A 26,619-nucleotide genomic window follows, 5' to 3' on the forward strand; every position below is an offset into this window, starting at 1 on the left:
TTGAGTTAAGAGAGAGGGCAGATGAGGGCAGTGCAGTTGGTGTTGTGTATATGGACTTTCCAAAGGCTTTTGATAAAGTGCCACATAGTAGGCTTGTTAGCAAAATTGAAGCCCATGGGATAAAAGGGGCAGCAGTAGCATGGATACAAAATTAGCTTATTATACATATAAAAACAGAGAGTTGTGGTGAGAGGCTGTCTTTCGGACTGGAGGGAGGTATACCGTGGAGTTCCCCAGGGTTCCGTACTAAGACCACTGCTGCTTTGAATAAACATTAATGACTCGGATTGGGGGTAAAGGGCACATTTTCGAAGTTTGCAGATGACACAAACATGAAAGTGTAGTAACCACTGAGGCAGCTAGTAATAGACTTCAAGAGGAAATAGACAGGTAAGTGGGATGGGCGGACTCGTGACAGATGAAATTCAACACAGAAAAGTGTGAGATGATGCATTTTTAGAAGAAGAATGAAGACAGTACAACTTTTAAAATGCTTTCAATTTTTAAAAAAAAATTAAATAAAAGCTGAGGGAGCCCTAAAAGGGCCTTGGCCTTTGAGCCTCCTATCCTGGGTGCCCTCCCCATGGGGGACTAGTGTGTCTTTGGGCCTTGTTTCAAAGGGCGCTTTCTCGGCCTCCCTGGGCGCGTGAGGCGGGCTGTCTCCTCACGCCGGCGCTCGCGCCCTGCTCAACCCTCAGCCGCAGCGCTCTGATTGGCCGCAGCGCCGCTCACGTGTCGCCCTTCTAATGGCCCCGCCCCGGGGGGGGAGGCGGCCGCTATAAATAGAGGTGGCGTCGCCGGGCACTTTGTAGAAAGCGGGAGGCTGCAGGAGGTGTGTGGCTGCGTGGGCCTTTCACAGGGCGAGCGAGCGAACGAAGCACATTCTCAGTCATTTCACACTTTTACAGCAAATGCTGATGGATTGCAGCTCAACAAAATAAAAATCCAGTCACAAATTATTTCTGACCAGAAAAGGAACAAAAATATCTGGAGGAAAAACGAGGAGCTGGCAGGGTTACTTTTAGTGAGAAAGAGACTCAGGTCGCGTTAGTCTGAGGGAAAGTCAGAAGAAAAGACCGCTTAAGATATTAGTGCCACATTACCTAAACACTGCTGCTGACAGGAAAGTCTTTCACTCAGATTGGACTTCATTTTGGCCCCGTGAGGTGACAGAAAAAAGGAAGAAATAATCGACCCAGGGGGAAAACCATTGAAAAGACTGAGGGATCGAGAAGGGCACAAAAATTGGAGGGAAAAGTTGAGTAAATAAGGTGGCCAACCTCAGGAAGGTTTGGGCAAAACTCAGAGTGACAGGGAAGATACTGAAGAAGGCAAGGCCATGTCTGAGAGGAGGAAATCGGAGGTGAGATGATGGCAGATTTGAAATGGAAACCAGAAAGAAAATGTTGGAGAAATGTATTGTTTGCAACTTGAGATGGGGAAGATTCAGCTGCTCAGTCCCAAAAGATACCAATCACATTAATACTGTCAGTAGGGAGTGGCGGAGTTCCCCAGTGTTTAGATTGGATCACCCACATTAATATTGAGCAGTGAGACCATTTGGCCCATCGAACTTGTCCTTCCAGTAGAAACCTAAAATTCCCTTATCACAATATCTAACTGCTTAAATTAATTCATTTTTAGTTTTTTGCCTCTACTACCCTCCCCAGTGACCACTTCAGGTACTGATAATTCCTGCTGTGACCATAGTTCTGAACTTCTCTTTTACCAGGTTTATCCTAGTCTTGTAGTTACAATTTAACTGAAAGTACTGCTGTGGATTTGCCTTTCCTATTCCAATTATTACTTTAGGTCTGATCAGAGACTGAGCAAACCTCCCAAAACATGAGGAGTGATCTGATCGAGGTGTTTAAATAGAAGGTCCACCACCATCTTTTCAAGGCAACTAAGGATGGGCATTAAAGATGGTCTTGTTAGCATTGACCACATCCTGTGTAACAATTAAAAAAGGGAATTGACAAGATAGATGAGTTCCAATACTCATTTTGCAAATAGGGAGATCTGTAATAAAGGGACATCTATTTAAAATGAGAACTCAGCTGTTGAACATTTAATCCAGGAGAAAATTCTTAACGCAAAATGTAGTTGGATTGTGAAAAGCACGACCACAGAAGGCCATTGATGCAGATTTAATTCAGGTATTTAAAAGGGGATAGATACTTAAAGTGGGGAAAAATGAGGTTGAAAAAGTAGATCTACCATTGTAAATAACATGGCGAAGCTTGCTGAATGGTGTTTTGCTGTGTTCCCTGAAGTTACTAGATTGATCTCGACTATGACGTTCGGGTGAGTGTGAATAATTTCACACTGAAGGGGAGGAATCGGAGGCATTCACTATGGATGTCCTTGAACAACTGGCTCAAAAACAGCAGTACCAAAGAACCTGCTGTAAGGTGTTTGACTACAGTTTTCTATGGAATGTTGCATGTGAGCATAAAGAAGGTGAGGAAGAATAAGTTAGAAAAGGGGATGGTGTGTGGTATCATTTTTAGCCATTTTGTTTTGCTTTTCGAGAAGGCTGAGGGGGGACCTGATTGAGGTGTACAAAATTATGAGGGGCATAGATAGGGTAGATAGGAACTTTTCCCCTTAGTGGAGGGGTCAATAACAAGGGGGCATAGATTCAAGGTAAGGGGCAGGAGGTTTAGAGGGGATTTGAGGAAGAACTTTTTCACCCAGAGGGTGGTTGGAATCTGGAACTCACTGCCTGAAAGGGTGGTAGAGGCAGGAACCCTCACAACATTCAAGAAGCATTTGGATGAGCACTTGAAATGCCATAGCATACAAGGCTACGGACCAAATGCTGGAAAATGGGATTAGATTAGACAGGGCTTGATGGCCGGCACAGACGCGATGGGCCGAAGGGCCTCTTTCTGTGCTGTATAACTCTATGACATCCTCTGGAGCAAGGTAGCACCAACACTGATTGTAGAAGGTCTTGAGACAACTTTCCTTCAAGACATTTCAATATCATGCTGCCACGATATTGATGGCTCCCAATAACGGCTGGCTGTGCCGGCCCATTCAAGTGGTGTGGAGGATATTCTTTTAAAGATTGGCAGATCTGACAGGGTAGTTAATCTTACATTTGTAGAGCTCTAGTTTATGAAGATTACAGATTTAATGCCGAGATGCATCAGAAATTACATTCATTTTATCGAGAAGCTTAAAGACATTGCCGTGTATCTTTCCAAAGATGATTGGGCAGAGTTAAGTGAATGGGTAGACATCCGTTATAAGAAAGTGCAGCAGAACTATGAAACCATGCTTGCAATAGGTTTGTACAAAATCAATTATTTTCTTCCTTTCAACATTTCTCCCTTCCTGTCCTGAACACCCTGATTCGTACTGGCATACAGTTCTTCCAATATTACACCCAAGTGGATGTTCTCCTCATATGTGGTTAGATATTTTGGCTGGGATTTTCCATCTCACCGCTGCTGGCACAGATTAGGAACGCATATCAGGAAATGCAGCGCCTCCATCCTATGATTCACTGAATATTAATTTATGAATGTATCGGTGCCATCTCCTGCTCTCGCCCTGAACTAGAAAATTTCATTCACATTTGCTTCCAATTTCCACCCTTCCCTCACCTTCACATGGTCCATCTCTGACTCTTCCCTTCCCTTCCTCGACTTCTACGTCTCCATCTCTGGGGATAGGTTATTGACAAACATTCACTACAAGCCCACTGACTCCCACAGCTACCTGGACTACACTTCCTCCCACCCCGCTTCCTGTAAGGACTCTATTTCATTCTCCCAGTTTCTCTGTCTCTGCCGCATCTGCTCTGACGATGCCACTTTCCATACCAGTGCTTCCTACATGTTTTCCTTTTTCCTCAACCGACGATTCCCCTCGAGCCTGGTTGACACGGCCCTCGACCGTGTCCGTTTTATCTCCCGCAATTCTGCCCTTACCCCTGCCCCTCCCTCCCGGAACCACGATAGGGTTCCCCTTGTCCTCACCTTTTACCTCACCAGCCCCCACATTCAACGGATCATCCTTCGCCATTTCTGCCACCTCCAGCGTGATCCCACCACCAAATGCATCTTCCCCTTACCTCCCCTTTCAGCATTCCGTAGGGACCGCTCCCTCCGCGACACCCTAATTCACTCCACTACCACCCCCAGCACCCCTTCCCCTTTGCCCGGCACGTTCCCGTGCAAGCGCAGGAGATGCAACACATGCCCTTATACCTCCCCCCTTCCCACTGTCCAGGGCCCCAAACACCCCTTCCAGGTGAAACAGCGATTTACTTGTACTTCTTGCAATCTAGTATACTGTATTCGCTGCTCACGATGTGGTCTCCTCTACATTGACCAAACGCAGAATGGGTGACCGCTTTGCGGAACACCTCCGTTCAGTCCGTAAGGGGGACCTCGAGCTTCCGGTTGCCTGTCACTTTAATTCACCGCCCCATTCCCACTCAGACCTCACCGTCCTCGGCCTCTTGCACTGTTCCACGGAAGCTCGATGTAAACTCGAGGAACAGCACCTCATCTTTCGATTAGGCACTCTACAGCCCTCTGGACTCAACATAGAGTTCAACAATTTCAGATCATAACCTCGGCCCCTATCACATATATATATATATATATTTTCCCTCCCACATGGCAGCTGTCCTTCATTCTGCCAGTGCAATTCACACTCCAACTAGAGCCATCCTTAATTCCTTAACCTGTCCCATTACCATCTCCTCTCGCCTTGAATATCTCTTAATGTCTCTCAATGCCTCTTTGTCTCTCCTGCTTTCTATCCTATCACTGACCTTCCCTTTTGTTCTTTCATCCCCTCCCCCTTTTCCCAGCCCCTAACTTGCTTTAAAATCTACTCTATTTCCTGCATTTTCCCAGTTCTGACGAAGGGGCTTCGGCCTGAAACATTAACTCTGTTTCTCTCTCCACGGATGCCCCCTGGCCTGCTGAGATTTTCCAGCGTTTTCTGTTGTTATTTCGGATTTCCAGCATTCGCAGTATTTTGCTAGAATATTAATTTAATTGCCTTGAAAAAATCCTGTCTGAGTATTGGTCGTTGTGTGATGTGCGGGACAGCACGGCTGATCCTGATCTCACCTGACTATCAGAACACCTCCTATTGTGACAATACCCCACCCTTTGTGCAAAACTACTGAATGATTGTCATTAAAACTAAATGAAGAATAAAAACAGTAAATATTGGAATAAGGGAGGAAAGCTCTACATCTCAGATGCCATCAAGGACCTTCCTTTCCCTCGGAACTGAGAGTGACCATCAGCTGTCACAAATGTAAATTTCCTTCCTTTGGACTCTCCAATGGGTCCAATAGGGAGCAGTGGCATAAACAAATACTGGGAGATCAAGTCTCTTAGAGGGCATGGGTCTGAGTGCTGTGCTCCCAGCTCCCCAGCATAACATAAAAGCACCTTTTCGTCTGATCAATCTGTGCTGGATTTAAATCCAGATGCCATTGATGAAAGGAAAGCCTCTGTGCGGCTCTTACCTGATATTATTCTAAAATGGTTTGATTCAACAGATGCCTTTCGTCAGTAAGTTAAGTCAATTTAAATACAGGCTGTTATCAGCTGTAGATGAGTGGAATATTTTAATTTTCACAGGATTGAATATATCAAAACCAGCGTTCATGTCAAGACCTAGTAGTGGGCGCCAACCCCGTGTGTATGCTTCTCGTGACTCGGATGAGGAGTGGACGCCTAAACATCTTGTGAAAAACCCACCAAGTAAATTGAATGGGGTAGATTTTGCCGAACCTGTCGAGGAGAAGGCGGGACTTCCCCTTTCGGGTTTTTGTCCCGCCTACTTCGACGTCCGGCCAATCCGCGTGATTTTCCCTTGATTGAACTTGTTGAGCCCGCCCAGCGGGCTCAGCAGGCCAATTAAGGGCCACCCGGCAACAGGTGATGTCACAGACTGAAATTTCATCTGTGAAGAGTTCTTGACAGATGAAATATCAGTGTTTCACAGCTGTTTGAAGCTGTTTGAAGCTGTGAAACACTGACACTCTAAGTTCTAACTGAGTCATTCTGCACAGACTCAGTTAGAACTCGCACCGGCACTCAAAGCTGAAGGCTGTCACTTTTGACAGATCGCAGCCATTCAGCTTTCAGTTCTGGCTGAGCGATGCGCTCCCGACGGCTACAGGAAGAAAGGCTGCTAAGGTAAGTACAGGTAAGTAAAAGTGCTTTACACACTTTAGACACACCAAACACACTTACCTTTGCACTCATGCACCCATCACTCACCTGAGCGCCGACATCGCGACCCCTGCAACTCCTTCAACCCGACGGCCCGCCTGCTCTACCTGGCGTGGTTTGGAGCCATCGGGAATCCCACACGAAACCCCTCAAAATAGGGATTAGGCTAAAAACTGCCTGTTAACTACCTGTTAACAGGCAGTTAATTGGCACTAATCCTTTCCCGCCTGGTTTCGGCGGGTCCCAGTGCGGGGCAGGTACCCGCCACCCCTGAAACTTACGTGGGGCGGGATTTTGGGCGGGATAGTGTCGGGACCCCCAAATTCGGGATTCCCCCCCCCCACACTCCTGAAACCCCGCCTGACGGCTCCCCAAAAATTCCTGGATTTCAGGATAATTCCAGGATAATTCCTGCTGTGACCATAGTTCTGAACTTCTCTTTTACCAGGTTTATCCTAGTCTTGTAGTTACAATTTAACTGAAAGTACTGCTGTGGATTTGCCTTTCCTATTCCAATTATTACTTTAGGTCTGATCAGAGACTGAGCAAACCTCCCAAAACATGAGGAGTGATCTGATCGAGGTGTTTAAATAGAAGGTCCACCACCATCTTTTCAAGGCAACTAGGGATGGGCATTAAAGATGGTCTTGTTAGCATTGACCACATCCTGTGTAACAATTAAAAAGGGAATTGACAAGATAGATGAGTTCCAATACTCATTTTGCTAATAGGGAGATCTGTAATAAAGGGACATCTATTTAAAATCAGAACTCAGCTGTTGAAAATTTAATCCAGGAGAAAATTCTTAACGCAAAATGTAGTTGGATTGTGAAAAGCATGACCACAGAAGGCCATTGATGCAGATTTAATTCAGGTATTTAAAAGGGGATAGATACTTAAAGTGGGGAAAAATGAGGTTGAAAAAGTAGATCTACCATTGTAAATAACATGGCGAAGCTTGCTGAATGGTGTTTTGCTGTGTTCCCTGAAGTTACTAGATTGATCTCGACTATGACGTTCGGGTGAGTGTGAATAATTTCACACTGAAGGGGAGGAATCGGAGGCATTCACTATGGATGTCCTTGAACAACTGGCTGAAAAACAGCAGCACCAAAAAACCTGCTGTAAGGTGTTTGACTACAGTTTTCTATGGAATGTTGCATGTGAGCATAAAGAAGGTGAGGAAGAATAAGTTAGAAAAGGGGATGGTGTGTGGTATCATTTTTAGCCATTTTGTTTTGCTTTTCGAGAAGGCTGAGGGTGGACCTGATTGAGGTGTACAAAATTATGAGGGGCATAGATAGGGTAGAGGATATAGGAGCGGTGACAGTATATAGGAGCGGTGAGGCGAGGCCCGACCAGATCGGACCAGGAGAGCACCGAGGCGGCAGTATAAAGGAGCGGTGAGGCGAGGCCCGACCAGATCGGACCAGGAGAGCACCGAGGCGGCAGTATAAAGAAGCGGTGAGGCGAGGCCCGACCAGATCGGACGAGGAGAGCACCGAGGCGGCAGTATAAAGGAGCGGTGAGGCGAGGCCCGACCAGATCGGACCAGGAGAGTACCGAGGCGGCAGTATAAAGGAGCGGTGAGGCGAGGCCCGACCAGATCGGACCAGGAGCGCACCGAGGCGGCAGTGTAAAGAAGCGGTGAGGCGAGGCCCGACCAGATCGGACCAGGAGAGCACCGAGGCGGCAGTATAAAGGAGTGGTGAGGCGAGGCTCGACCAGATCGGACCAGGAGAGCACCGAGGCGGCAGTATAAAGGAGCGGTGAGGCGAGGCCCGACCAGATCGGACCAGGAGAGCACCGAGGCGGCAGTATAAAGGAGCGGTGAGGCGAGGCTTACTAACTCAGCAGCGGGGAGAGAGGTAAAAAGTAATCAGAGTGTGATGTCACCAGGGAGCAGGTAAGTGATTGGTTGGTGAGTATTTCTCTTTTTTAAACTTTAACTCTGTAGTTTATAGTTACTAAGGTCTTTTCTGGTGTAGCAGGGACTGTTGGTAAACCATACAAGCGCCGTAGAGTTATCTTTAATTGGTGATAGTGAATTAATTTAAATTAATTAAAGGGTAAGTCATGCCAGGAGAGCCCAGCCCCGTGTTATGCTCCTCTTGCTCTATGTGGGAATTCAGTGACACTGCCGGTGTCCCTGATGACCACGTGTGCCAGAAATGCATCCAGCTGCAGCTTCTAGCAGACCACATTGCGGCGCTGGAGCTGCGGATGGATGGGATTTGGAGCATTCATGATGCTGAGAGGGTCGTGGATAACACGTTCAGTGAGTTGGTCACACCGCAGGTAAGGGCTGCACAGGCAGAAGGGAAATGGGTGACCATCAGGCAGAGCAGTAGAGGCAGGCAGGGAGTGCAGGGAACCCCTGTGGCCATCCCCCTCTCAAACAGGTATACCGATTTGGATACTGTTGAGGGGGATGACTTACCAGAGGAAGGCAGCAGCAGCCAACTTCCTGGCACCAGGGGTGCTTCTGCTGCTCAGAAAGGGAGGAAAAAGAGTGGGAGAGTAATAGTGGTAGGGGATTCTATCGTAAGGGGTACAGATAGGCGTTTCTGTGGCCATAGACGTGACTCCAGGATGGTTTGTTGCCTCCCTGGTGCCAGGGTCAAGGATGTCACTGAACGGCTGCAGGGCATTCTGAAGGAGGTGGGTGAACAGTCAGAGGTCGTGGTTCACATTGGGACCAATGACATGGGTAGGAAGAGGGATGAGGTCCTGCAGCAAGAATTTAGGGAGCTAGGTAGCAGATTAAAGAGCAGGACCTCAAAGGTTGTAATCTCTGGATTACTCCCGGTGCCACGTGCTAGTGAGTATAGGAATAGGAGGATAGAGCAGATGAATGCGTGGCTAAAGAGTTGGTGCAGGAGGGAGGGCTTTAGTTTCCTGGATCACTGGGCCTGCTTCTGGGAAAGGTGGGACTTGTACAAGTCGGACGGGTTGCACCTGAACCAGAGTGGGACAAATATCCTTGCGGGGAGGTTTGCTAGCACTATTCGGGGGGGTTTAAACTGAAATGGCAGGGGGTTGGGAACCTGAGCAGGGAGACAGAGGAAAGGGAAACAGGGATAAAAGCAAAAGATAGGAAGGAAAAAAACAAAAGTGGCAGTCAGAGAAATCAACGGTTTAAATCAAACACGGCCACAGTAAGTAATAACTCTAATAGGTCTAAGAGCGTTAAAAAAACAAGCCTGAAGGCTTTGTGTCTTAATGCGAGGAGCATTTGTAATAAGGTGGACGAATTGGTTGCGCAAATAGAGGTAAACGAATATGATTTGGTTGGGATTACGGAAACGTGGCTCAAGGATGGCCAAGACTGGGACCTCAAAATCCAGGGGTATTCGATATTCAGGGAAGATAGGCAAAAAGGAAAGGGAGGTGGGCTAGCATTACTGGTTAAAGAAGGGACTAATACAATTGTAATGAAGGATATTAGCTCTGATGATGTGGAATCTGTATGGGTAGAATTGAGAAATACTAAGGGGAAAAAAACATTAGTGGGAGTGGTATATAGACCTCCCAACAGTAAGGCGGAGGTTGGGGATGGCATTAAAAGGGAAATTAAAGAAGCGTGCAATAACGGCACAGCAGTCATCATGGGTGACTTTAATCTACATATAGATTGGGCCAACCAAATCAGTAACAATACTGTGGAGGAGGAATTCCTGGAGTGTTTACGGGATGGTTTCCTGGACCAATATGTCGAGGAACCAACCAGAGATCAGGCCATCTTAGACTGGGCATTATGTAACGACAAAGGATTAATTAGCAATCTTGTACGAGGCCCCTTGGGTCTGAGTGATCATAATATGATCAAATTCTTCATTAAGATGGAGAATGAAGTAGTTGACTCAGAGACTGGGGTCCTCAATTTAAATAAAGGAAACTACGATGGTCTGAGGAGCGAGTTGTGTAGGATTGATTGGGGAATGGCACTCAAAGGGTTGACGGTGGATAGGCAATGGCAAACATTCAAAGACCGAATGGATGAGCTACAGAATTTGTTCATCCCAGTTTGGCATAAAAATAAAACAAAAAAGGTGACTCAACCGTGGCTAACAAGGGAAATTAGGGATAGCATAAGATCCAAGGAGACGACATATAAATTGGCCAGAAAAAGCAATAATCCTGAGGATTGGGAGCAGTTTAGGATTCAACAAAGGAGGAAAAAGGGATTAATTAAGAAAGGGAAAATAGAATATGAGAGTAAGCTTGCACGGAACATAAAAACTGACTGTAAAAGCTTTAAAAGATATGTGAAGAGAAAAAGATTGGTGAAGTCAAGCGTAGGTCCCTTACAGTCAGAATCAGGGGAATTTATAATGGGAAACAAAGAAATGGCAGACCAACTAAATTTATACTTTGCTTCTGTCTTCACAAAGGAGGACACAAATAACCTCCCAGAGATGCCGGGGAACATAGGGCCTGATGAAAGGGTGGAACTGAAAGAAATCAGTATTTGTCGGGAAATGGTGTTAGGAAAATTGATGGGACTAAAGGCCGATAAATCCCCAGGGCCTGATAATCTACATCCCAGGGTACTTAAGGAAGTGGCCCTGGAAATAGTAGATGCATTGCTGGTCATCTTCCAGAACTCGATAGACTCTGGAACAGTACCCATGGATTGGAGGGTAGCTAATGTTACCCCACTATTCAAAAAAGGTGGTAGAGAAAAAGCGGGGAATTATAGACCGGTAAGCCTGACATCGGTAGTGGGGAAAATGCTAGAATCTATTATAAAAGATGTAATAGCAGAGCACTTGGTAAGCAGTGACAGGACCGGACAAAGTCAACATGGATTTACAAAAGGTAAATCATGCTTGACTAATCTACTGGAATTTTTTGAGGATGTAACTGGTAAAATAGATAAGGGAGAACCAGTGGATGTGGTGTATTTGGACTTTCAGATGGCTTTCGATAAGGTCCCACATATGATATTAACATGCAAAATTAAGGCACATGGGATTGGGGGCAAGGTATTGACTTGGATAGAGAACTGGTTGGCGTACAGAAAGCAAAGAGTTGGAATAAACGGGTCGTTTTCTGAGTGGCAGGTAGTAACTAGTGGGGTACGGCAAGGATCGGTCCTAGGACCCCAGCTGTTCACAATATATATTAATGATCTGGACGAGGGAATTGGATGTAATATCTCCAAATTTGCAGATGACACAAAGCTGGGTGGGAGGGTAAGCTGTGAGGAGGATGTCGTGAAACTCCAGTACGATTTGGACAGATTGGGTGATTGGGCAGAAACATGGCAAATGCACTATAATGTGGATAAATGTGAGGTTATCCACTTTGGTGGCAAAAACAGGAAGGCAGATTATTATTTGAATGGCAATAGATTGGGAGAAGGGGAAGTGCAAAGAGACCTGGGTGTTCTTGTGCACCAGTCGCTGAAGGTAAGTATGCAGGTGCAGCAGGCGGTTAAGAAGGCAAATGGTATGTTGGCCTTCGTAGCAAGAGGGTTCGAGTACAGGAACAAGGATGTCTTGCTACAGTTGTACAGGGCCTTGGTGAGACCGCACCTTGAGTACTGTGTGCAGTTTTGGTCGCCTTACCTGAGGAAGGACGTTCTTGTCATGGAAGGAGTGCAGCGAAGATTCACCAGGCTGATACCTGGGATGGCAGGAATGACGTATGAGGAGAGATTGTGTCGATTGGGCTTATACTCACTGGAGTTTAGAAGATTGAGAGGGGATCTCATCAAAACTTATAAAATTCTGTCAGGCCTGGACAGGCTAGATGCAGGAAGGATGTTTATGATGGCCGGGGATTCCAGAACCAGGGGTCATAGTCTAAGAATAAGGGTTAAGACATTTAGGACTGAAATGAGGAGGAATTTCTTCACCCAGAGAGTGGTGAACCTGTGGAATTCTCTGACACAGAGGGCGGTGGAGGCCAGTTCATGAAATATATTCAAAAAAGTGTTGGATATATTTCTTAAGGCTAAAGGGATCAAGGGATATGGGTAGAAGGCAGGGACAGGGTACTGAATTTGGATGATCAGCCATGATCTCATTGAATGGCGGAGCAGGCTCGAAGGGCCAAATGGCCTACTCCTGCTCCTATCTTCTATGTTTCTATGAATTTCTTCACCCAGAGAGTGGTGAACCTGTGGAATTATCTACCACAGAAGGCAGTTGAGGCCAATTCATTAAGTATATTCAAGAAGGTGTTCGATATATTTCTTAAGGCTAAAGGGATCAAGGGCTATGGGGAGAAAGCAGGGACATAGTACTGAGGTTGGATGCTCAGCCATGATCTCATGGAATGGCGGAGCAGGCTCAAGGGGCCGAATGGCCTACTGCTGCTCCTATCTTCTATGTTTCTATGTAACCACTTATCATTGGTAGACCTCCCATGCCATTGCTCATAGGTAGTCAATGAGAGTCAGCATTGATTTGTGAAGGGCCGGTCTTGTCTGACTGATCTAATAACCTTTTGGAGGAGGTCAGTAACATGGACAAGGGAGTGTCTCTGGATCTTGTATGTGTGGACTTCCAGAGGGTTAAATTATGAGAACAGGTTGCAGAGACTGGGCTTGTATTCCCTCAAGTACAGAATATTAAACGGTGATATAATTGAGGTGTTTAAGATGTTCAAAGAGTTGGTCGGGTAGATCGATAAAAACTATTTCCTCTGGCGGGGAAATCCAGAACAAAGGGGCATGAGCTTAAAATTATAGTTAGCCTGTGTAATGTATGTAGTGTATATATACCTTAAGGGAGAGAACTACTTTTTACAGCTCCTGTATACTGTAGTACCGGCAGTGACCACACCTGTATATAAACCCTGAGTAGTGATCTGTACAGTTAGTTCTAGAGTAACCCTCATTCAGTAAACACCTGTTGAATCGTTCCCTGCAGTCTGTTGTCTGATTATTGAAGGACACAACATTAAGATACACGGATATAACAGCCTGGTCAGGGATGTGATGTCAGGAAGCACTTCTTCTCCCAAAGGCTAGCGGAATTGTGGAACTCTCCCCCCATATCTATTGAGGCTGGGGGTCAATTGAAAACTTCAAAAATGAGATTGGTAGATTTTTGTTAGGCAAGAGTTTTAAGGGATGTGGAACCAATGCGGGGAAATGGAGTTAACATACAGGTCAGCCATGCTTGAATTGAATGGCAGAACAGACTTGAGGGGCTGAATGGCCTCCTCCTGTTCCTAAGTTGATCAAGGGATATCGATCAAAGACAGGTAAATGGATTTGAGGTGCAGAGCAGCCATGGTCTAATTGAATGCTGGAGGGGCTGAATGGCCTCCTCCTGTTCCTAAGTTGATCAAGGGATATCGATCAAAGACAGGTAAATGGATTTGAGGTGCAGAGCAGCCATGGTCTAATTGAATGCTGGAGGGGCTGAATGGCCTACTCCTGTTGCTTTAAATGTATGCAATTACATAACATAATTGGTAGAAGGCAAACAATGCCATCACTGCCCATCGCCCACACACCCTGTGTTCTGGGTCGTACCCACATGGAAACCTGTTATTGCTTTCTAGCGAAACAAGTCAGTGTAACTTAAGCCCAAAGGTTTTTACCAAATATGGTAGCAAGGTGAGGCCCCTTTAATTGGACGGGTCAAACCGTGACATCGCAGAGTAAGCCTCACCCTCACACTGCGCCTCACACTGAGATGAGACATCACAATAGCTTTGTAAACTATATAAATGTGAGGCAGCTGACTCTGATTAACTGGCTTTTCTGTCTAGGACTGAATGCGGTCGGCTCGAACATCTGAACAGCTTTGCTCTGTGAAGACAACACGAACAATTGAAACATCATCAACCAGCAGCGTGGACAGAAGTTTGTGAACTTTGACAGGTTTGTCTTTCTGGGATGGCAGGAATGACGTATGAGGAGAGATTGGGTCGATTGGGCTTATATTCGCTGGAGTTTAGAAGAATGAGAGGGGATCTCATTGAAACTTATAATATTCTAACAGGACTAGACAGACTAGATGCAGGAAGAATGTTCCCGATGGTCGGGGAGTCCAGAACCAGGGGTCACAGTCTAAGGATAAGGGGTAAGCCATTTAGGACAGAGATGAGGAGGAATTTCTTCACCCAGAGAGTGGTGACCCTGTGGAATTCTCTACCACAAAAGGCAGTTGAGGCCAATTCATTAAATATATTCAAGAAGGAGTTAGATATATTTCTTAAGGCTAAAGGAATCATGGGATATGGGGAGAAAGCAGGGACAATGTACTGAATTTGGATGATCAACCATGATCTCATTAAATGGCGGACCAGGCTCAAGGGGCTGAATGGCCTACTCCTGCTCCTATCTTCTATGTTTCTATGTCTTAACCTGTTTATCTTGTATTATTAGTGAAAGCCATAATGAGCAATATGAAGTTTATCAGATACAGTAATGTTGATGCACAGTCAGGTGGAATAGTTCAGTTTGTTATTGGTAGTTTTTCCATGGTGTTGCTCATAGGTAGTCTGGGTCCCGGAGCCTGGTTACTGATGGTTACTGAGCCCCATCACAGCTCCTGACTGACCGGCTCCTCCCAGTCCTGGAGTTTAATGCTCACTCCCTGCTCTGTAAATGTAGACAACTATTTACTGACTGTGACTAACTGTGTTTGGAGCTGTAGTTCCTGCTTGTATCATTCCCCGTGAAAGTCAGAGTGAGTTACAGCAAAATCCGTGCAGATATAAAGGCTCAAATCCTGGAAACTGAAAGCAGGTCATACATGCTGGTTGTTCTGATCAACTTGTCCTGGACACGGGGATAGCCTGTGGTACAGCTAAGCCCGACCATTTAAGAAGGTCAAGAGTGTCCCTCTTGAAACCGTTGATTGGTGTTGAATGAACGGGTCTAAATAAGAGAGGCTGACAGGGAGAGTGAACGACTGAATAATCAGTTTCTCAAAGTGTTCACCAGTACTGAGAGCTCAGGGTTAAGACTCGAAGAATGTACTCCTGGGCAGTAATGCCACTGGAGCTGCCTTGACCGAGCTTGGTACCTGCCCTCACAGCTCGACGCTGACCCAGGTGTTGACTTTTTAAAGGGAATTTGATAAATCCTTTTACAGGTTATATATTTTATTATACAAGGGGAGCGATAAAATGCCATCATTGTCCTTGTTGCAATCAAGTGATTTTTGTGATTTCTTCTTCTGCCACAGGTACACGGTTGGTGTCAGGATGAGTGAGAGGAAATGGACGGTTTCATCAAACTACCAACAGACTAAAGTTGTCAGTAACAAAACCACAAAGACAACTGGATCACACGTCCTGACCAAAATCACATCAATGCCAGCAGAGATACCACAAAGGAGGAAACAGCAACACTGAAATACCCCTCACGCCCATCCCTCTGTGCCCCATCCATTTCTTTAGTATCAACTGTACATCTTTTAATTTCTTTATTTGATGGCCAATAACAGATCCATTTAAATGTGCAGTCAATGATTGGAGATGGTGTTAAACCAACTCTTTCCCTTCTGGCACGTTTCTTTCCCATTTTAAAAGATTTCCCACGCCCCTCTCCCTCCTCCCTAGTTCTCCCCTGGGCTGGACCTTCACGTACAGTACTCAGGTCCCCGCATCGGCATCAAGCACCAACCCTGCTCCAACTCCAGGCTCAGTTCGGCATTGCTCGGGGTTAACTGCACTGGCACTGGATAGGGCCCAGTCCATACAGTCATCTCCGACCGATGTCGACCGGTGGTCCAACTGTTGGGACTGAACAGGAAAGTCTCAAGGGTGGACGCTCCGGTTGTTGCCTCGATGATGTAGAATGGGACGAGCTGGTTAAAGCCAATCCATCCCAGTCAACAACATCAGGTGAAACCCCGGTACCACTTGTACCGAGGCCTCCCAGGATAGAGGAAGAGTCCTCCTCTGGCACCAGCTGGTTCGGAGGTGTCCGTTCCTACTGGGGCCGGAATCAGGCTGGTTCCCCCAAGCGCCACCAGCTACTGTTGGTGTGTCCTTCACTAGAGGCATCCGTCCCCTCTGGTGACACCAACGCAGCCCCGGGACATTGGTCTCCAGTTGGCGCCAGCTCATTTGGGGGCACCACCCTCGGTGGACTCGACCCTACACAGGGTCACCTATGCTGCGGGTGATGTCCACTTTGGTGAGTGCAGCCGCAGATCTCTATTTATAGATCTGTGGCTCCCACCCACCACTGTGGACCCACCTTCAGCCGCTCCCTACTACACTCTAGAGGCACTCCCAGGGAGGGTGCGTGCACTCCAGAAACCAAACTGGGAGCCCGAGTCGACCACGGCCTCCGTGCGTTGAGGCTTTTCCATGTATTCAAAACAAGGGTGACTTCGAGTCTGAAACTGTGAGTTCCGGAAGTCCCATCACTTGTGGGGGTTGAGTCTTTACCTGGGGTCTTGCAAAGGCCTCAGGCATCGACCTTTGTTGGATTTCCCCACCCAATTTCCAAGGCGGTTTGGGCGGATTTGATAGGCGCGCTCCAGTTATGGCCAAGGTAGACAGCCCCGCCACCCTGCCTCACAACTTAAGGTTCGCTGGTACAGCTGGCGAACTTCAGTCGTGAAAGCCTCAGAAGGAAGGGAACTGCCCAGGAAACTAGTCCTGTTCCACCCCCCAGAATCCAAATGGTGGGACATGTGGGTCTGGCAGACCTTCCTGCAGGGTTTGGCGCATATCCTGAATTCCCTGCCACCAAATCCACCGGGGCTGGCTTCACTGACCAGCAGGTGAGTTGAGGGAGCAATCCCTGCCAGAGAGGACCACCTTCAGAGAGCATCTGCTGCAGCAGCAGACTGTGTGGGTGCTCTCAATGTAGGAGCAGGATCTATCGTCCAGTGGATCTTGCATCGCCACTGAGTTTGTCCTCACACCTTGGGGATCCTTCAGGTTCTGCAGATGCCCATTGGTGCCGAGGGCTTCTTTGGCGAGCAAGTGGAGGATCTGCTGTAGCAGAACCTTCAGGCATTCCCGAGATGACACACAAGGGTGAGGGGGCACTGTTCACTTTGAAGCTTAGCCCACCCCATCTATAGGCCCCTTCCACTCGCCAACACCAGTACACTCACCACCTAGCCACTAACCATCACCAACGCACTCACCATCACCAATCCATTCACCACCACCATCCACTCGCCACCACCAATCCATTCACCTACACCAGCCTATTCAAGGCTTTATCCGGAGCACGATGTCCTTTATATCTTGCTAGCCCGTCATTCCAGATTAGGACCTGGAATGCAGGTAGTTCGCAACAAGTAACCTTCGAGACCCTGTCCAGCTCCACCTCCCCCAGCAGTGATCGTGCCTGGATAGCCCACCTCAGAGTTGTGTGGGTGGGCTATTTCCAGTACTTCCCTGTGGAAGTGGATCACTCTGGATGTTTGGTTTGACCATCAGAGGAACCACCTACTAGTGGGCATACTGGCAGGTCTTCTGCCATCCAAACTGAGAGCGAGTGATCGTCATCCAGATGGCTCAACTGTTGGGGATATTTCTCCAGTTGAGCCTTCTGGATGACCATCACTCTGCCAGTAATGTATCCACAGGATGAATGGTCTTCTCGGCCAGTGATTTCACTTGGCATTTCAACAGGCTCGGGGTGTGAACGGTATAATAGGACATTTCCACTTTCAGACTCGGTGCAGGGTAAGTTAGTGTGTCTGCAGACAGACAATATGACAAGGGTCCGGTAAGTCAACAAACAGGGTGGGACCCTCCTTCCTGGGTCCCTCTGTCAAGATGACACGTTGCTTCCCATTGGTGCTTGAATGACGGGGTGACACTCTTGGTGCCACATTTGGCCCGGGGCGGACAACACAACAGTCGGCACACTCAGCTGCTCTGTAGTCCACCCTAACTAGTGGATGATCCACACTGAGGTAGTCCAGAACACCTTCAGGACTTGGGGGGTTTACCAGGTCGATCGACTTGCTCGCATCACCGGATAATCACCAATCTGCTGGAGGACCTCAGGCTGTCGGGGCGGAGGCCCGATAGTCTTTCGTGCTTTTGTTTCTGGATTCTGTTGCTCAGGGTTGCCTGATCTCCAGGATGCTCCAGGAAATTGCAGCAGGTGGTGGTTCTGGTTAACCCTTTAGTTACCTCACAAACCGTGCTTCAGGGATACCCGGGTGTTGAATACACACTTTGATTTCAGGAGCCCACGGGAGAAATCCAAGTCATTTTTAGAGTATAGAGGACCCTACCTTTTTTAGGGAATTTTTCATTCTGACATCCTCCACACACTGCTGGGCACTGTCCAACTGGTACTCAGGGTGAGAAGGGTGGACCGTACCTGCAAGTGAACAGATTCTCCGGCTCCCAGGACAAATAGATCAAAGTGGGTGTTATTCACGGGTGCCAGCGCCAGATCCAAACAGTAAGCTGAACCGTAAGGATCTGGATTTGGGTCCTGCCAGCTTCTGATTGATGGCCTGGCAGTTGAGATGGAATGCCCGTCAAATTAGGGTATACCAGCAGTGCGGCACACATGGGTAATGCTCACTTTATTGCGTCTGTCCTGGTCATTTAAGCCTCTGTTCCCATACAAGTACCTCCACCCTCCTCGTCCTCAGTACTACTTGGTTAGTCACCAGCTGTGTGTGCAGAATGCCTGAATGAAGATCACAGCTCCTTTGTCAGCTGTTCCCGTGTCAGCTGCTCCCTTGTAAGCTCCTCTTCATTCTTCAAGTGACGCGGCATTTGCCACCCACCTGGTTGTCTCTTGGGTCTAGTGGGGAGTGTTGGTATGTCTTTTCCTCGTTCTGGGTTGTCTTTGGGTGTCAACAAACTGGGTTCTGGGGTGTGCTAAAAGTTAACACTGCACGGGAGTCGGGGAGGGAGGGGAAAAACAAGTGGGTTTGCCCTTCAAAGTTAGGACGTCTTAACAAAATGTCTTAACAGGAAAGGTCACGCCTTAAGAGATTTTCCTCAGGCAAATTGTGCCGATGCATCCCGGTAATTAGATCCACATTCCACCCCCAATTCGGCCTGTCAATGTTTAGGAACGGATGTTCCCAGCAAATTAAACGATGTCACAGTTAACACTTTAAAGAAATGATTGGGGACAGTTTTCATTCAACCTGGAATGACAGAAATGGGAACTCTAGACAACCTGCCAACCAGTTTCTCGTCATCGCTGAATATTGGGTTTGTGACTGCTGCTACAGAACTAGACTGGCGATTGTTGAAGACCAGGCTCCCGGGGACTGTGTTCAATTGATGTTAGCAGAGTTGAAGTGAGAAAGTAATAGTCTCAGAATATTTGGGCCATAATGATCTCCTGAACTAGTTTCGATCGCCTAAGGGGGTCGGAGAGGAATTTCCCAGATTTTTTTCCCAAATTGGCCTGGGTTTTTATGTCTGGTTTTTCGCCTCTCCCAGGAGATCACATTTCGCATATTATAAGTCATGTTTCAATAACTGAAATGTGAAAAGTTTAACATCTGAAAATAAACGTGGATTGAAAATGAACAAACTTACTGTATGTCTCCTGATTTGTGCACGGATCATTGAAGGGAACAGAAAGGGGAAGAGATGAGTTCTGATTGTCCCTGGGCTTAATTACTGACTGGGTGAATTCTTTGAGCCACACACTAGGAGGGACCTAGATTGACTCCCCAGTCTGCACATACAAACATACAAAAAGATATACAAAAGTAGATGAAGACTATCAGGCCCATTAAGCTCACCCCATCCAGTAGACAATATGACCTCACATGCTGCCATCCCACCTACCAGTTATGCTACCTCTGGAAACAGACAAAGAAACATGGCCAATTCAGGAAAAACCTCTGGCCAATTGCTCTCCAACTCCCAACACATGACAATCTAAACTAATCACTAACTCTCGCTGTAACTGGTAATGTCCTCTCAGGGACTGGTCAAGATCATACAGCACAGAAGGAGGCCATTCAGCCCATCTTGCCTCTGCCAGCTCTTTGAATGCACTATCCAATTAACCCCACTCTCCCACTCTTTCCTCGTAGCCCAGCAAATTTTTCCTTTTCAAGCATTTACCCAATTCCCTTCTGAAAGTTACAGTGGATGGAATTATAAGTTGGTGGAATTCTGTCATGTGATCCCCAAAGTTCCAGTAACTAAATTGCCAAATCCCCCAGTCAGTAAAACCTGGATTGGGCTTATTCAGTCACTAAAACACCAGTGGCACTTTCAAAGTCCCAGGCCACGTCAAGGAAGTCCTCCAAACACAATTAAACAACAAAGTTGTGAATTGGTACAAAAACAAATACTAGTGGGGAGGGGCTGGGGGTGAAGAATTGAGTGGGGGAAACAAGACAACACTTTGCATGTACTGAGGCAGAGTCGTGTGTTGGGTTTCCAACTCTGCAGGATGTACCGGAGTCTCCTGGAATTTAATCTCCTGGAATTTTTGATATTTGTTTATGGGATGTGGGCTTCGCTGGCAAGGCCAGCATTTATTGCCCATCCCTAATTGCCCTTGCGAAGGTGGTGGTGAGCCGCCTTCTTGAACCGCTGCAGTCCGTGAGGTGAAGGTGCTCCCACAGGAGCGGTTTGGTACAACTGAACGACTTGCTCGGCCATTTCAGAGGGCAGTTAAAGGTCAGACTGAGTAATGACAGCAGATTTCCTTCCCTGAAGGACATTAGTGAACAAGGTGGGATTTTAGCGCAATCCAATTGTTTCGTGGTCATGATTACTGATGGTAGCTTTTTATTCCAGATTTATTTACGTGACTGAATTTAAATTCCCCAGCTGCCATGTAGTGGGATTTGAACTCATGTTTCACAGATTGTTTAATCTAAGTCTGTCCCTGGATTGCTAGTCTGGTAACATAACCACAATGCTCCCATTCCCAATTGCAGCTGTGAGCAAACCTGGGATAAAAGTCAACAAGGCATTAAAGAAAATGATTTTTTTTTCCATTTTCTTTGACCACTTTCATTCATTTATAAAAATATTGGAGACGGGGGAAAAAGGCGGTTGGATACAGCAAGTCACGTGATGAAAGCTCCAGGAATACGTCCAATCAGAGATGGTGACCCGTGTTGTGTGACTCACGCCATTTATACACCAAGACAAAATAAAATAATAGCACGCGTTGATAATTGTGGGTGGCACCAAGACACACACGTGCAGAATGTGAAACCTGTTGAATAATCACTGACTACTGAGGCATAAGTGGGTCTAAATAACACTTTAACAAACAGAATGGCTGCACATTAATGGCACAGTATTTAACTCGGGATATAATAGGCTTTATTTTGGAAGTACTTAACTCCCAAACTCTCATTACCACACGGCTTGCCAAGAAACAACTGGATTTTCTTTCAATCACATGTGTTAGAACTCACAACCAATCAGCACAGTGTTAACCCTTCGCTCCCTGGAAGTTTAAAGAACTTTCATTTTCAATTGACATTGAGAATGACTATTTTGGGAACTGCCTCCCCAGTTTAGCACCAGGATTCTCCCCAGATAACCTGGGTTTGTAACACACTGTTCACATGGTTAGTGCCCCGAGGCACTTTAGAGAGTAGAATGAGATGCCAATTAGTAGTACGAAGAAAGAAGCAATGGACACAAGTAACACTGCCCCTTCACTGGACAGCTGCTGGCGATAACCTTCAATCCGCCCTCACAACAGATGTCAAGCCAGCTCCTTCTTCAAGGTGAGAAATTACCCTGGATGATAATCCTGAGATTTATTCTCCTTTTTGTTTCTTATCCTGCTCCCGACATTAAATTACTTGGTTTTATTACCCCATTGTCTTCTATTTGCAAATGTGAGCTATTGGAGCTTGATAGACAAACATGCTCACACGTGTCGCCTAGAAACACAAACAAACTGATTTTTTTTAAACAGTGAGGATATTGCAGCGTGAGATCCAATCCATGTGCTGCCGTCAAAAATGGGTGAATAGTTTAGGGTCTGGTCATTACAAGGACAATTTGAAGGATAAAGGACCAACTGAAAGATTGGTGCTGAATTTAGCAAAGACCAACTTTCCAATGTTGATACCAGATAAACAATAGCAGAAGGCAATGTTGATTTACGCCCTCCAATTTTTCAGTACTGCATCAAGAACTTGCATTGATAGACCTTTCACAACATCAGGACATCCCAAAGCACTTTACAGCCAATGAAGCACTTCCTTAAAGTATAATCGCTGCTGCAATGTAGGAAACGCAGCAGCCAATTTGCGCACAGCAAGCTCCCACAAATAGCGATGAAATAATGTCCAGATAATCTTTTTTTTAGTGATGTTGGTTGAGGGATAAATGTTGGCCCAGGAGAACTCCCCTACCCTTCTTCAAAATACTGGCCATGGGATCTTTTAAGTCCACCTGAGAGGACAGATGGAGCCTCGGTTTAACGTCTCATCCGAAAGACGGCACCTCTGACAGTGCAGCACTCCCTCAGTACGGCACTGAATTGTCAGCTTAGAATATGTGCTACCACTGGGCCATTCAGGCACCTAAATCAAACAGCTAGATGATTTTAAAAGCACGGGATAATGGAACAAGAAACCTGAATGTGTTTCAAGAAGGAACTAGACAGGTTCTTATCAACAAATGGGATTCAGGGTTATTAGAAACGCACCAAGGGAATACAGTGGATAGGTGGGCTCATCAGAACATAGGAACATAAGATGTAGGAGCAGGAGTAGGTCATTTGGCCCCTCGAGCCTGCTCTGCCATTCAATAAGATCATAACTGATCTGATCTTGGCCTCAACTCCACTTCCCTGCCCGCTCCCCATAACCCTTGACTCCCTTATCGTTCAAAAATCTGTCTATCTCCACCTTAAATATATTCAATGACCCAACCTCCACAGCTCTCTGGGGATTAGGAGCAGTTTAGGATTCAGCAAAGAAAGACAAAGGGATTAATTAAGAGGGGGAAAATAGAATATGAGAGTAAGCTAGCAGGAAACATAAAAACTGAATGTAAAAGCTTCTATAGATGCGTGAAGAGAAAAAGATTGGTGAAGTCAAGCATAGGTCCCTTGCAGTCAGAATCAGGGGAATTTATAATGGGCAACAAAGATATTGCAGGCCAATTAAATACATACTTTGGTTCTGTCTTCACAAAGGAGGACACAAATAACCTCCCCAGAGATGTCGGGGAACATAGGGTCTAATGAGAGGGAGGAATTGAATGAAATCAGTATTTGTAGGGAAATGGTGTTAGGGAAATTGACGGGATTTAAGGCCGATAAATCCCCAGAGCCTGATAATCTACATCCTAGGGTACTTAAGGAAGTGGCCCTAGAAATAGTAGATGCATTGCTGGTCATCTTCCAAAATTCTATAGACTCTGGAACAGTTCCCATGAATTGGAGGATAGCTAATGTAACCCCACTATTTAAAAAGGTTGTGATGCGCTATCAATTACTCATAAAAGACTGAGAGTTAGAAGAGTAACCAAAGGCTTTTATTAACAACAGAATGGAGGTCTGCCTCGAGTGGTCGACCGGTCCAGGATACTAAGGGCTGGGGAGCAGTCACCTTTATACCAGGACCTGTGGGAGGAGTCAGCCGAGGCATGTCCAGGCATGTACACAGTGGAATACAAACAGGACAAACAGGAATACAAACAGTGGTTTACCACATTCACCCCTTGTTTAAAATTGAGTCCGGCGGGGTGAAGTGTATTAAAAGTTAGTGTATTGGAGTCTCTCCGGAGGTCTTGTCTGCCGCTGTGATCTGCGTGGCGACGGCAGGGGTAGTGAAGTTTCCGGCGTCGAGTCCAGCGTAGGCTGTGGCACAGGCGTGTCGTCCTCGTAGATGTCGAGCGGGTCGCGGGGCCCAGGCCTGCCGTCTGCTGGGGCTGGATATCGGATCGTGGGGGGGGGTGGTAGTGGGTAGTGGGTTACTGCGGCCCCCGAGGGTGCAAGGTCTCTTATGGAGACTGTGTCCTCCCGCCCGTCCGGGTATGCGATGTAAGCATACTGGGGGTTGGCGTGGAGGAGGTCGACCCTCTCGACCAGGGGGTCCGTTTTATGGGTCCTCACGTGTCTTCTCAGTAGGACCGGCCCTGGGGACGTCAGCCATGGCGGTAGCGATGTCCCCGATGTGGACTTCCTTGGGAAGACAAACATTTTCTCATGAGGGGTGGCGTTAGTGGCAGTGCAGAGCAGTGACCGAATAGAGTGGAGCGCATCGGGGAGCACATCCTGCCAGCGGGAGGTTGGAAGGCCCCTAGACTTTAAGGCTAGCAGGACGGCCTTCCAAACTGTCGCATTTTCTCTTTCCACCTGTCCGTTCCCCCGGGGGTTGTAACTGGTGGTCCTGCTTGTGGCAATACCCCTAGTTAGCAGGTACTGACGGAGTTCGTCGCTCATAAACGATGAGCCCCGGTCGCTATGGATATAGCTGGGGAAGCCGAACAGGGTGAAGAGGTTGTTCAGACATTTAATGACCGTGGCACTGGTCATGTCCGGGCAGGGGAAGGCGAACGGGAAACGGGAGTACTCATCAATAATATTGAGGAAGTACACATTGCGGTCGGAGGAGGGGAGAGGCCCTTTAAAATCGACGCTCAGGCGCTCGAAGGGGCGAGTGGCTTTTATCAGGTGGGCCCTGTCTGGTCTATAAAAGTGCGGTTTGCACTCAGCGCAGACTTGGCAGTTCCTGGTCATGGTCCTGACCTCCTCAATAGAGTAAGGCAGGTTGCGGGCCTTGATGAAGTGGAAGAACCTGGTGACCCCCGGGTGGCAGAGGTCATTGTGGAGGGCCCGCAGTCTATCGATCTGCGCGCTGGCGCAGGTGCCACGCGATAGCGCATCCGGGGGTTCATTTAGCTTCCCGGGCCGGTACAAGATCTCGTAGTTGTAGGTGGAAAGTTCGATTCCCCACCTCAAGATCTTGTCATTTTTGATTTTGCCCCTCTGCTTGTTGTTAAACATAAAAGCAACTGAACGCTGGTCAGTGAGCAGGGCAAATCGTTTTCCGGCCAGGTAGTGCCTCCAATGACGCACAGCCTCCACAATCGCCTGGGCCTCCTTCTCAACAGCGGAGTGTCTGGTCTCCGGGCCTTGGAGGGTTCGTGAAAAGAAGGCCACGGGTCTCCCCGCCTGATTGAGGGTAGCGGCCAGGGCAAAGTCAGACGCGTCACTTTCCACCTGGAAGGGGATGGATTCGTCCACTGCGTGCATGGTGGCTTTGGCAATGTCCTCCTTGATACGGTGGAAGGCTAAGCGGGCCTCTGCCGTCAAGGGAAAAGAGGTGGACTTGATCAGCGGACGGGCCTTGTCCGCATAGTAGGGGACCCACTGGGCGTAATAGGAGAAAAACCCTAGGCACCTCTTCAGGGCCTTGAGGCAGTGGGGCAGTGGAAGTTCCATAAGGGGACGCATCCGGTCGGGGTCGGGGCCGATGACTCCGTGTTCCACAACACAGCCAAGGATGGCGAGGCGGTTTGTGCGGAATATGCACTTCTCCTTGTTATATGTCAGGTTTAGGAGTTGGGCGGTGCGGAGGAATTTTTCGAGGTTTGCGTCATGGTCCTGCAAGTCACGGCCGCAGATGGTCACATTGTCCAGATATGGGAAAGTGGCCTGCAACGCATTTTGATCTACCATCCGGTCCATCTCCCTTTGGAAGACGGAGACCCCGTTGGTGACGCCAAAGGGAACCCTAAGGAAGTGATAGAGGCGGCCGTTTGCCTCAAAGGCAGTGTACTGGCGGTCCTCAGGGCGGATGGGGAGCTGGTGGTACGCTGATTTCAGGTCAATGGTCGAGAAGACGCGGTACTGCGTGATCTGGTTGACCATATCAGCTATACGGGGGAGTGGGTAGGCGTCCAGCAGGGTGTAGCGATTTATTGTCTGGCTGTAGTTGATGACCAGGCGCTGCTTCTCGCCGGTCTTAACGACCACAACCTGGGCTCGCCAGGGGCTGGTGCTGCCCTCAATAATCCCTTCTTTCAGGAGCCGCTCCACTTCGGCTTTAATGAAAACCCTGTCCCCGGCACTGTATCGCCTGCTCTTTGTGGCGATGGGCTTACAGTCGGGGGTGAGGTTAGCAAACAGTTGGGGGGGGGTGACTCTGAGTGTGGAGAGGTTGCACCTGGTGCGCGGCGGGCAGTTTGGAAGTTGCTGGCTGCGGACTGTGAGTGGGGGTAGGGGTCCACCGTACGCCATCATAACACTTTTAAGGTGGCACTGAAAATCTAACCCCAGCAGGATGGCAGCGCAGAGGTCAGGCAGGACCAGAAGTTTAAAATGATCGTACACGGTCCCGTCTACTACGAGTGTCACCACGCAGTAGCCGCCGATGTCCGCCGACTGGGACTCGGAGGCCATAGAAATCCGCTGTTGCGCAGGCAGGACTGGGAGAGAGCAACGCCGCACCGTGTCGGGGTGGATGAAGCTCTCCGTGCTCCCAGAGTCAAAAAGGCAGATTGTATCGTGACCATTTACCTTAATGTCCATTGT

General features: G+C 47.6%; 1 long non-coding RNA gene across 1 annotated transcript; it reads left to right on the top strand.

The window, feature by feature from the left end:
• The first annotated feature begins 831 nt into the window (after window positions 1–831).
• LOC147123742 (uncharacterized) lies at window positions 832–19,674 on the top strand. Its single transcript, XR_015074999.1, has 2 exons — window positions 832–1,363; window positions 13,950–19,674. It is a non-coding gene; the product is annotated as an uncharacterized LOC147123742 (long non-coding RNA).
• Window positions 19,675–26,619: the final 6,945 nt, after the last annotated feature.

This window comes from Somniosus microcephalus, chromosome 2 (genome assembly GCF_052327205.1).
Source record: "Somniosus microcephalus isolate GS21.2 chromosome 2, FLI_Smic_1.0, whole genome shotgun sequence".
NCBI lineage: Eukaryota > Metazoa > Chordata > Chondrichthyes > Squaliformes > Somniosidae > Somniosus > Somniosus microcephalus.